The following is a 6,240-nucleotide window of genomic DNA, read 5'->3' as shown; positions in this document are numbered from 1 at the left end:
AGAATAGGAACTGTTGATGGAGTAGACGATCCATAACCACATGGGCTAAGCAACACAAAAACTTCTCATCAATGGCACGCTGTGTGCTACCCTATCTTATAAGGTGAAAGAGTCTTCTTCAAGGATTTTAAAAGTGTCTCAAGGTGAATCTCCCCTTTTACTCTCTTGGGCTGCAACCAGACAAGTGCAGCCATGTGGTATATGGCACTGCAGACCTGTCTACAGTGTCACATACTGCACATTCAGGTGTTTCCCATGTTGCTTTGCGGTGGGGGTGGGGGGAGAGAGGAGGGTTGACCCCTGGAGATCCAGGGGACAGCTAGCAGTAGCACAAGATGTTCTGCTACTAGTTGTCCCTGGGGACCCAAATGTTTGCTCTTGTCTGGATGCAGCCTCAAGGATTCACTGGCCTTTAAAGGTACAAGGAGAAAAATCAACCCTACTCCAACTGAGTAAGATGTTCACCAGCAGTCAGTGTTGGTCTTGGTCTGCTCCAATTCATTTGTCTGGGGAAGGCTGGGTTAATAATGAACATTTAAAAATACCCCCTTTTTTGCTTTAAAAAAAAAAAGACGACACATTGACCCTATTAAAATCCAGAAATATCAAGGCCAGCTGCTTTTTTACTTAGGAACAACTATACAATAACATTAGCATATGTACACAATGGAGCACAGCTAATTTCAATGTTATACTTTGGAAAGTTTGTGGCAATTGGAAAAAAAACAACAACCCACATTTAAATTATGAAAAATCCCTTGACACTGTCCTTTCAAAATATGCTGAACAGAAGGATGGATGGATATTTTACTAGAGCATTCTTTTATTTATAAACACAAGTCAGCAGCAACATATTTCATTCTAAAAAGGTACTTCATTATTGCAAAGTGTAGTGCTCCTTGATATTTTTCCTCCAGTAAGTAGCAATATGTCAAAAACCACATATTTTATTCACTTCTCTTGATGTCAGAAGACTGTGGCATATCCTGAAGAATAAATATTTGAATGGTGTTAAAATCCTGTCACTGGAAATCTTGGGCATCCATCTGTTGCACACACAAGGTACACATGGAAGTGACTACAAGTTATACTGACATAAATAAAGTAATGAAGATCCTATATATAGAATTTATATAGAGAGATACACAGTTTAAAGAATTAAATATTTAATATCTGTGTAAATATTTACAATTACATTTTTATATTTCTTTCAAACATTCTTTCATTTGTATTGCTTTCCTCTGACTGAAAGGGCATATGGGAATAAAAGTGTTTCTACTTCAATACCATATTTTGGCAGGCTTGCTCTGGCTGAATAGATACACCAGGAGCATTGCAACTGAAATCAGTAGGACCAGCTACAAATAAGAGTACCATAATCTGACTCTCAATATGTATTTATAGTTTAAGCTACATGTTTTTTTTTTCCATTCCCCACTCACAGCAGTGATTGTGCCATGCCAGCTATAAACTTTCGGCCTGATTATTTAATTTACATAGATTTACACCCATATAACTATTCCCTTCAATGGAGTTATTAGCAATCTATACAAGATCAGAGTCAGATTTTACTTTCATTCTATAAGAGTCAGAAAGGAGAAGTGTTGAGGTACTGAGGTTTTTCAACTGGCATTATGCCAATTAACTGATAATCTTTAAATATTATTTTAAAACAAGGATTATCATATAAATCACCAGTGCCACTCTGTGTTCAAATCTTTAAACTTACCATAACAATATAATGCTGCTGATACACTCCATTTTTACTCACCCTGTTTTGCCTACGCAGAAGAATGGGTTTCCAAGGGGTGAGTGACTTTATGTATTACAGGGACTGCATAGCTAACTATCACTTAGAACACCCTATGCTCCTAAGAGAAAAGAGAGAAAGAATGGAATTTCAGGCTTAAATCTATATTCGTGCTCGGCACATCTGAGGCTTGGCCCCCCCCACACCCACCCCAACCACACAGAGGACCTGATTTCCGTCAAAGCTCCCATCCACCGCAGTAACTGGAAATATGGTTACCCAGCACATCTAGAGACCAAGCTAATAAATTCATGTTTTACTTACAGACACGCACACACACACTCAAAAGGGGTCACTTGAAGAAGCATTTCCCATTTTGCCTAGGGAAATGCCAGACTTGCATAGACAAATAATTAAGTAGTGCTATTAAGGCCAGTCTTATAGACGTTACTCACACAATACACCTACTGCCTTCCGTGAGAAAGTTTCCTGACAACAGCAGGGCGGGTCCCTGTTTTGAAAAGTTAGCCTTAGTTTAGATATTTAATTGAGTTTTTATTCCTTTATTTTAAATAGTGTGCAAGTGTCAGATCCTGCAATGACTGAAACACGCAAGTCTTTATTACTTACATTCATCATTCTATATTCTATAAGTGCACTTGCAGCACTTGACTCATATGGGGTCAACCTAGGATCAGGTCCCCAACACTCCTGACTTTTGTACTTGCAGTATTCTTTGTTCATGCAATAAAAATACCAAGTCAATTCATTTTTAAAGTGTATTTTTTTATTTTAGTATTTTAGTGCATGTAATCCTTTTGATCCTTTCCTTCATCTTTTGATTTTCCTGTGGTATTTCTAGGAGTAAAAGCAGCTCAAGCTCTTTATTGGTAGTTAAGGGTTTACATTAGGGAAAAGACTGTTTTTCCTAAAATTAAGCCTGAAAACGTGGAGATGGTTTATATGCAGTGTTGACTTCTCAGAACAATAAAACAAGTTCAGCACATGCATAAGAATGTAAAGGATAAGGCCCTAAAAAAAAAGGAAAAGATAGTGTTCAGAGGTGGTAGTGTAGAACTGATCACAGCTTTATCATTTCATATACATGCTTAAGGATATAAAATGCATACTAGTGGTCACATCTACATGAGAGGCTAGAATTCTACTGTGTTAGCACATCATGGCAAAAACTATGCTAATGCACAGTACAACTAGTCTACTGTGCATTAGCATGACTTTAAAAACATGCACTGGCACTACTGTGCAGTAGCACTGACTACGGCACAATTAGTACCTGTTATTAATGCACTGTAATTGTGGTGCATTAATGCATGTGTAATGCATGTCTTCACTAGCTGGTTAAAACAGAAATGCTATTGAGCTAATTATAATTTATTTTCCCCAAGACAAACATGGATTTGATAACTGTCAATATGCCAATTCAATAAGTTCAGAACATTCACCTTATCAAATAGGTTTACATTTATTTTAGCTGTACTAAAACTCTTTTGCAAGGTGAATAATAAAAGAAGTACAAGAGCAAGTACAAGAGTTGCTTTTTACAATAGCAACACTGGGTGATATTCTGCTGGCACTTGCTTCAGAGTAAGTCTGGAGCAAATCCTTTGATATCAGGATTTCCATGAAGTTTAAGTAACAGCCAAATGGGGCTTGTCGTCTCTTCCCTCCCTACTAGACATATGTTCTGTTTTTTATTTGCAAGCTGTTCAAAAAGTGTTTGTGAAAACATATATATATATCTAATTAACCAAATTTTTAGATAATACATATGCTTTTTTGCATGGCAGATTTCATCTCACGGTAAGCTTTTATTGACAAGGGAAAATCCTTCAGAAATAAAAAGCAAAATCAAGTTGAGGTTTGTCATGGACACTGGGTGCATCTATGCATGTTATTAGTGCAATGCAATAAACCCCGATGCAGTTCGTGCAGGAGTTAGTTGCTCTCAGGTGCCATGTTTACACATGCAACTGGGACCGCAGCACATTGAGCAGGATAGAAGCAGCCCTGGCTGGCAGGGAACTCAGGGGTCAGCTTGCCAGCCTGGGGCTGTTCTGACCCAGTTCAGTGGGCTGTGGAGGGCCTGGCTGGGGCTTGAGGATGCTCCAGTGTGGGACTAGCAGCAAGCAGGCCCCACATTGAAGTACTCTTGTTGCTCAGCCAGCCCTATCAGCATCTATAAGTTATCGCATTGCACTAAATAACACCATCGCAAGATAGTACTTGTGTTTACAAGTACTAGTCTACAGTGGCATTTATTGGTTTCCTGCAGCCTAATAGGGTATAGACACCGAGACTGTGTGTGTAGACTTATCAGAACAATAAAACAAGACTTTACTGAGGAGCTAATTAGTCACCTTCACGGTAAACATCTCATGTGGATGCACCCACTGAGAAACATGTAACCTAATGCTGCTGTTAAATCTTTGTTCTGTCCGCAGATCATCCTTTAGGTCCCAATTCTGTGGTGAGACCCACCTCAGAGTAACAGGCTACTGACACAGTCTACTCCCAATTCAGGATCAGGTCTTTATTTTGAAATGCTGTTAGTATATGTGCTTACAGTATTTTCCAGCATGCCTCCAAAACAAGTTTTTGAGGGCAGGGACTCTATTTTCTTACCTTTTTAGAAAGCACTAAATGCACTCTCTATACAACATAAATAACAGTTATGAATAACTGTCTAGCAACAGTCAAAGAAAATTATGGAAAGAAAATTATCAAACTAATCCACATGAATCTTCTGCAGCAATGACTGAGGTCTGAGCACTGGCATTAATATCTGTCATACCTGTACCAACCCAATGTCTCCTCTGTAGTAATAGACAAAGAGTTGGGGGGAGGAGGTGACTGAAACACCTGATCCTGCAAAATGCTGGGCACTTTTGAAAGATTCTGGATACCCTCCACTCCCACTGACTTTGATGGGAGTTGAGAATATTCAGTACATCACATCCTGGGGTCCATAAATTCCAATAGATTTCTGCACATCACTTACCTGAATATGAAGGACACTAAAATTAAATGAGGCAGCAAAATTAAAACTCTGCATATTTAGAATGGACTAAAAGCCATCTCCTCTTATTAAGTTTAATGTAAATTCCATATATAGCTCAATAGCAGAACACTGCCTAAATAAAATACAATGAAAGGTTTCATTTAAGAAAGCAATAATTGGGCAAAATCAGAGACCAACTTAGAAAAATAAAATTGATGGGGACAAAATATGGTTTGCTATAATTTCTTTTCATCAATCTGTATTTGTAGCCAGTAACTGGCAGTCTGATTGTGCTAGTAAACAGTTTTCAAGAAAAACCTCTACATGCTTGAAGAAAACATCTTTTTTTTTTTTTTTGAAGTAACTCATAGCTAATTCAAATAATCACATTTTGGAGAGACAAATACAGTAATTTCTGAATCAAACAGACCCCAATAAATTGTTCCCTGAATACTGCCATAGCAGTTTAGGGCCAGTCTGCAATGTAACAAAAGCTGGATTTGCAAATTGTCCCAGAATATTTGCATATATGATGCATGGTAGGGCTTACTTCAAGGACAAATGACTACTCCTAGATTAAATATTTACTTTGCCCAAGTTGATTGAGGACTGTGAACACATCCTACAAACATAATGTAATTTGTTAATAATTTGGACTTGGAAATATGAACTTTCAGGTCACTGATCCTAAAAGATGAGCATAACCTAATCCCCTTCTTTGCCTGATAATCATCCACATTGGTCTCATCTTTGTTTCTTTCTACTGGCTTCTCCCACTTGCCTTCAGTCTGATGTTCTAAATTTGTCATTCTCCTCTGAAAGGATCTGAACCCACACTCACATTTTTACTCTCAACTCTTACCTTCTGTCCCACTGTACTAAGGCAGTTCCCTTACCTCTATCTTCTTCTTGTACCCTCATTTTATCATCTGTTCCTATGTTGCTATGCACAGAAGTCCCTTCTGACTTCTCAGATAACTCCTGAAATATCACTTATGCAAAGCCCATAGTTTTTAGCCAGTACTTAAACAATAACACTTGATTCAGATTCAATGCGAGTCTTTCCATTCATTTCCATGGGGTTGGTTTGCCCTGTAATCTTGATACAACAACCCAGAACTAAAACTAAAGGGTAGAAAAAGTGGGAGGGGTGGGTATAAATGGTGATCCGTAGGGCTGGTCCAGCACCTCTAATGCAGAACCTAAGTTAGAACCACCATCTGGGGCTCCCCATTTGGGGGGTTTTGAATACACATATACTCTAGTCCCTTTGTCTTTGCCCCAAAGACTGTCATTTGGCCCATGTAATTAACACACACTTTGTCCTAATATCCTGTGTCCACTACAGCATCAATGTCCTTGCCAACACTTAAAATAGCTAAAGAAAGAAAACAGAGGTGTTTTGTTTTGTTGTTATCGGGGGGGGGGGGGTGTTTGTTTGTTTTTTTACCTTTAAAAAAGTGGTTTTTTT

General features: G+C 38.4%; 1 protein-coding gene across 1 annotated transcript in view; it reads right to left on the bottom strand.

The window, feature by feature from the left end:
• Positions 1–498: 498 nt before the first annotated feature.
• The window catches only part of FAM84A (family with sequence similarity 84 member A), a gene marked incomplete at its 5' end in the record, with an annotated part of 9,123 nt that continues 3,381 nt past the window's right edge, over positions 499–6,240 (bottom strand). Inside the window, 2 exon segments of the mRNA XM_025198081.1 lie at positions 499–1,046; positions 1,730–1,871.

Source organism: Alligator sinensis, unplaced genomic scaffold (genome assembly GCF_000455745.1).
Source record: "Alligator sinensis unplaced genomic scaffold, ASM45574v1 scaffold130_2, whole genome shotgun sequence".
Taxonomy (NCBI): Eukaryota; Metazoa; Chordata; order Crocodylia; family Alligatoridae; genus Alligator; species Alligator sinensis.
Note: the sequence above shows the minus strand (reverse complement) of the source record. Positions and strands in the feature narration are given on the sequence as shown.